Source organism: Pteropus alecto, unplaced genomic scaffold, assembly GCF_000325575.1.
Source record: "Pteropus alecto unplaced genomic scaffold, ASM32557v1 scaffold25, whole genome shotgun sequence".
NCBI lineage: Eukaryota > Metazoa > Chordata > Mammalia > Chiroptera > Pteropodidae > Pteropus > Pteropus alecto.
Genome location: NW_006441955.1, coordinates 5120882 through 5126881, shown reverse-complemented (window position 1 = coordinate 5126881; position 6000 = coordinate 5120882). Strand labels below are relative to the sequence as shown.

Below are 6000 nucleotides of genomic sequence, written 5' to 3'. Positions count from 1 at the left end.
CATTGAAATTCCCCAGTGTTCAAGTGTGGGCCTCAGATCAAAGTACTAATGATCACAAACTGCCTAGTTCTTTGGGCTGCACAAGTGTGATCTGTCCAGGTCTAATCTAATTGCCTTCAGACCCTCCTCACCGGCTTTTCCAGTAACCCACAAATTTAAGACTGTTGCAATCAATGCCAACCAGGAGAAGATAATTGGCTCTTTTTTTTTTAAACACCTACAGCACCTGGTATTCCTAGGTGGTCTCCCATCCAAGTACTAACCAAGTCCGACCTTGTTTAGCTTCCAAGATCAGACGAGATCGGGCATGTTCAGGGTGGCATGGCCGTAGACTGATAATTGGCTCTTAATGTTGGGAGAGATTTCCTGATTATGAGAAAACAGGATTTTCTGGAGGTGCAAAGTCTTCTACCTCCCAGCCATCCTGCTATCATGTCCTTTCTTCTGGGCATACACCTTAAGTTAGTCCTCATCCCAATAGCTGGGTGGGCCATGTACTTTCCTGGTATCCGTCTCAGTTACATCGGCTTTAAAATGAGCTCCATAATGGTGTGGGGACTGCTCACTAAACAGGGAGGTAAGAGAACTGTCTTCAAACCCTGGCTCTTTTACAGAGTCTTCACAGATGGCACTATGTGAGGTTGGGCAGGGCACTTCCTCACTCTAGGCCTCAGCTTTTCCAACAGTGAAAAGGGAGAAAGCATGCAAAGATTTCTAAGGCCTCTTCCTGCCTTGACATTCTTTGTCTATGTAGAATCCTGGATGTCCTGTCTTCAGGCTGCTCCTTTAAAAGAGAGGCCATGTGACTCTGGAGACAGGATATCTAGATATGATTTGGGCTGACTTGCTTTGTGAGGTTGAGACAGTCACTAAACCTCTCTAAGGCTTAGTATTCACATTTGGTAAATTGAAGTAATACTTAACCTCACAGGATTTTGTGAAGCTCCAATGTGCTAAAAGCAGTATGATGCTGGTGGTGGTGGTGGTGGTGGTGGTGATGATCTGACTGAATAAAAATCACTTGGAATAAATTAAAACTGGGAGTGTTGCCAGGAAGTTAGGGGCTAGCCCCAGAATCATAGGAAATGTGAACAAGTCTTTGAAAACCTTCTCCATGGCTGAGCAAACATTCCCAGCAAGAGCTCTTCCTGAGAGGGAAAGGGAATTAATTTTTGCTGACTACCTACATACATTTGTTGCTTCTATTCCTGGGAAGCGAGTGATAATGCACCCCCCTACTAGCTGGGTGACCAGTAAGTAAACCTTTTAGAGACTCAGTCGCTTCATCTGTAAAACAGTATTTCCTGACAGATGGATGAAGGCTATAATGGACATTAAATGCTTTTGGCTGCCCAGCATCCAAACAGTTTTCCTATCAGGAGGAATTCCAAGCTATGTGAAAACTGAAAGAGGCAGCAGCTCTTCCCCTGACCCCTGTGGTCCTGGGCTTAGCCAGGTTGGTGCCCCACCTGGGCCTTGAGCTTGGTGGGAATTAGGCACAGGGATGAGGACAGCCAGAGATTACTTCAGGTGGCTGTAGTGGGTACAAGAGCCCAGCAGTGCACTGGTAAGCAGCAAGTAGCTGTGTGGCCTGAGGTAGAGTCTGTCCTAAACAGAATTCCTGTGGCAGGACTTTGGTTGTGCACAGCTGCCCCTGATTCCTGTCTAGCTCTCCAATCTCCCCATCATTTCAGTGAGCCCTCAAATAGCCTTTCGATAAAGTCCCTTTTGCTTAGTTTTGCTAAGTATTGTTTCAATTGTTTGCAACTGAGAATCCTGACTGGTATAAAGTAAACCATGTAAGCACTAAGAAAATCACAACACCACACACACACACACACACACACAAAGTTTCAGAGAAGTAAGTGACCTCACCTAGGCAGTGGTGCTGGTATAAGGCTGACCATAAACATCTTAGTGGTACATGGTATTAAGATATCACTTTACATCACAACACATCATTTTTGAACAATTTATTGGTGATTCACTGATCCAAAAGCTTCAAAACATCCTTTGAGGCCCACAGGGCCAGAATACTCTCTTTAGACAGAGAGGAAGGCACTAGCTCAAGGTAACTCAGTAAAAAGTAGTGGCCTGGACCTCAGGTCTTAAGTCTGCAGCCGAGGGATGGTGGTCTGGTGGTATCCTCACATGTGCACATGCTGGTGCATCTATCTAGTGGAGCAGTCCCATCTGAAAACATAGATACCTGGTACATCAGCAATCTGGGGTGAGTCAGCAGCTGCCTGTGCGGACATCAGGGAGAGAACACCATGTACCAGAACCTGCAGAAAGGAATGCTCTTGTAGCCACTATGCTGATCTGAGATGTGGAGCAATAGAGGGATGGTAATGGGGTACAGGGTGAGAGTACAAAGGGGATAAGTGGAATCATCCTAAACTGGGGCCACCTCTGCTAGGCCTACTAATCAAGAGAGGTTTTGATTACTGCAGTGTTAGCAAAGTGGCTTAATTGGACCTGATGGGAGAAAATGTGTGATGAATATGGATAATACAGACAATGAGGCCCTAAGGAAAGCTGGCTGGAGGGTGATGAGCTAAAGACAGGTCTGCTGGGAATTAGGCTATGGCTCCGTTGGTGAGTCCATGGATAGCAGGGACAGCTGCTCCTCCCCAGGGGCTTAGGACCATCCTGCTGACCTGGGTCTCTACCCTGCCCTGGCCTTCAGACCTTGCCTTCACACTTGCATGGAATCAGAGAATGTCAGACTCATAAGGTTCTGGGATTAAAATCAGACTCAGGATTCTAGAATCATAGACCTTTAGCATCACATATGTTAATATAGAAAATTTCAGAATCTAACGATCTGAACATTGGAGGCCCTTGGAAAAAAATTTAGGAGATCCTTCTCCAACCTTCATTTAAACAATAAATAACATCTGCTGAATATCTCGTAACTTCCAAAGTCCTTTCACATCTCTATAGCCATCACATGAGTAGTGGGTGTTATGATGCTTTCAAGTTAAGTATAGTGCATATCAAAATGAGCCAGTTGAGACTGGAACGCAGCTTTACAGGATGAATTCTATTTTCGTATGCCAAGGTTTGGATACCTTTGTCTTCCAGAATTATAGAAACACTCTGAACTACTTGGTCTAAAGTGTCCAAATTCTCAAATGTTTGTTGTGTAAATTCTGCATGGTTGTGTACTGTGTTTCTTAATGCATTCTGGCATATTGTGATGCACTAAAATGTGATTATCTTTGTTGCATCAGCATAATCAAGGCTGGTGCATTCTGCAGTAGCTTTTTGTCAGGTTTTATCATTCAGCACTATTTTCAGTTCACAAAGGACTTAAACAACATATCCAAGAATAGATTTAAAGTCACTAATGTAAAGACTGAACTTCAAGTCACTCGAGGTTTAGTCAGAACATATTGTTATTCTCAGAATAAAAAGTTAAACTACCAAAATGTGGAAAGACAAAAAAAAAAAAAAAAAAAAACAACAAAGGAGAAATAAGACTCCCTGGTTAAGAGCGCATAATGCCACAGAGGGGTGGTTGTGGTGAAGTCCAGGTGCTCCACGTAGAGGAAATCTGTATATAGGATTCTGCCAGTGCCCGGCTTTGGGTAGCCTAGGGGCAAATCCCGGCCTTTCTCTAGGTCTCAGTTTCCCCTGATTTCAAAAGGGGATGATAATTCCTGTCCAGGGTAAATTCGGGAGTTTATCAGCCCTGGGGGAGATCTGCAGTCACACGAGAAACGGCTGAGAGAGATGGCGAAGGGGGTGGGGTGCGGAACAGCAGGGAGCTGCGAGGGGCTTGCGGTCTCCATGGTAACGCACGGCGGCCAGGCGAGGAGGCGGGGTTTGGGAACCCTGAGCTGGAGGTTTTGAAAACGAGGGTTTCACAAAGAAAGCTCCCTCCTCCCTGGAGAAAGGCCTCCTTGGAGATACAGCTCTGCACTAGAACAGCCTTTTGTGCCGGATGGCGCAGCGGCTCTTGCCCGGTGTTACACACGGGGAGAACAAAGCCTAGAGAGAGGATGAGAATTGCCCGCTAATATTTGACCCAGCTGTCCTGCCTTCTAGTCAATGCTCTTCTCTGTACCAGAATGGTGTTCCTCTGACTTTTGGTTTCCCCGTTTGTACAATGAGACAATTGAAAGGAATAGGTCTCTGAGAGCCCTTCCAGCTCTGACAGTGTTCGATGAAACTACTAGCAAACTCACCCGATGTGGTGAATACTAAGATGAGGATCCTGTGGTCTGTGAGACCTGGGCATTGTCTAATTGTTTCTGGGTCCCCACCCCAACAGATAGGGAGGCACAGAGTGGATATTGGTATTTATGGAATGAATATTTATGCAAATGTACACATTCATTCTTTTATTACCCAAGGTTTAAAGAGCACCTACTATGTGCCAAGCACTGTGATAACTTAAAGAGGGGCTCACTTACTGAGGGCTGGAGCCTCGCTAGAGGAAAAAGCCTGGGGCAAAGCGAAGGAGTGCCCAAGAGGCCACAGGTGAGGGAGAGGACTCTAGTGCCTTGAACTCCCCTACTAAATGTACTGCATTCATGTCCTGGACCTTCTCAGCTAAGCATGATTTCTCCCTATCCCAAGTCTCCAGGAGGGTGGTTTTAATCTCCAGGTTCCTGCTGGTCAGTGAAGCATGCAATTGGGTCAAAACCTTTTCTTGGAAAAATTCAAAAAGTTCTATTGAAGAAGAGAGTGGGACAGGTAGCCCCTGCCAGCTTCTAGGAGGGCCTGCTTTGTTTTTTGTTTTCTTTCCCCATTGGCTTATTAGCAAGAAGGTGTGTTGAGGTCTCATCTCTTCTTCACAAAAAGAGCACTGAACCGGGAGTCAGAAACCTGGATTCAAATTCTGACTCTACTTCCAGCTCAATATGTGGCTGTAGGCTGGTTGTTTTTCTTCCCTGGTCTTAGGCTGCTAAAAAAATATAATGATAGTGATCTTCATAGTGATATAGTGAGAATCAAATGGGAAAATGGTTATGAAATCCTTTCTACCTCTTCACCAAAGTCATATTCATCATTTACTGTGAGCCAAACATTTTACAAACATTATCTATAATATGAGCAACAATCTTGAAGTGTTGGTATTTGTTATCCATATTTAACATACGAGGAAACTGAGGCTCAGGAGAATGAAGAAATTTGCCTGAGGCCACATACCTAGGAAGCCATAAAGCCAGAATCTAGACTCAAGTGTTTCTGACCAAAGTGCAACTCTAACAGCAGGTCTCTCGGAATCTTCCTTTCTTTACCAAGTGACGTTTTTTGAGCATATACCATGAGCTAGAGGGCAGCTGGGTTAGACTAAGGCATAAAATACTATCTCAGAGAGTCAGAAGGAGATAGATGGCATTCTCAAATTGAGTAATTTGAGAAAAGTATAACAAAGGGTTTATTTCATACAGGGACTAGAGATAGGGCAATACTTCAACATAAGTAATGTTAGGTCTAAAGGAGCAGGCGATGGGCGCAATTACCAGACTCTGGAGACAGATAGCTGTGGTAAGAGCAGCCTGATAGGGGCTATGTACCTTGGTTGAGAGATACAGCCAGCTCATGGTGTAACTTCAGGCAAGAAGCTAGGGGGATATATACGCTGCTGGGACTCCAGTTTGCCAAATCCTACCAGAATCCAGAGAGCAAGGTAGCCCCTTGATGTAACGCACACGAATCATACTCCTAAGATATGGAGCAAGGCCGAGAAGGGAAAAGATATTCAGCACAAAGCCAGGTTCTTTCTTTTAAGGAGGAGCTCACAGACAAACGGAGAAAATAGATATATTCGCAATTGTAATAAAATATGAAAAGAACTATATGAGTAATCTACTGTGATGTAACAAACTATCCCAAAGTATATGGTTTAAAAAAATAACCATTGATTTACTCGTGATTCTATAAATTGGCACTTTGGGCTGGGCTCAGCTGATGGTTCTTCTATTGATCTCACCCAGGGTCACAGTAGTTGCAGTCATCTGGTAGTTCAACAGGGAGCTAGTTGGT

The 6000-nt window shown here is 44.5% G+C and overlaps 1 pseudogene; it reads right to left on the bottom strand.

Moving 5' to 3' along the window:
• Nucleotides 1-214: 214 nt before the first annotated feature.
• On the bottom strand, nt 215-333 carry LOC112485808 (annotated as a pseudogene).
• Between the last annotated feature and the right edge of the window lie 5667 nt (nt 334-6000).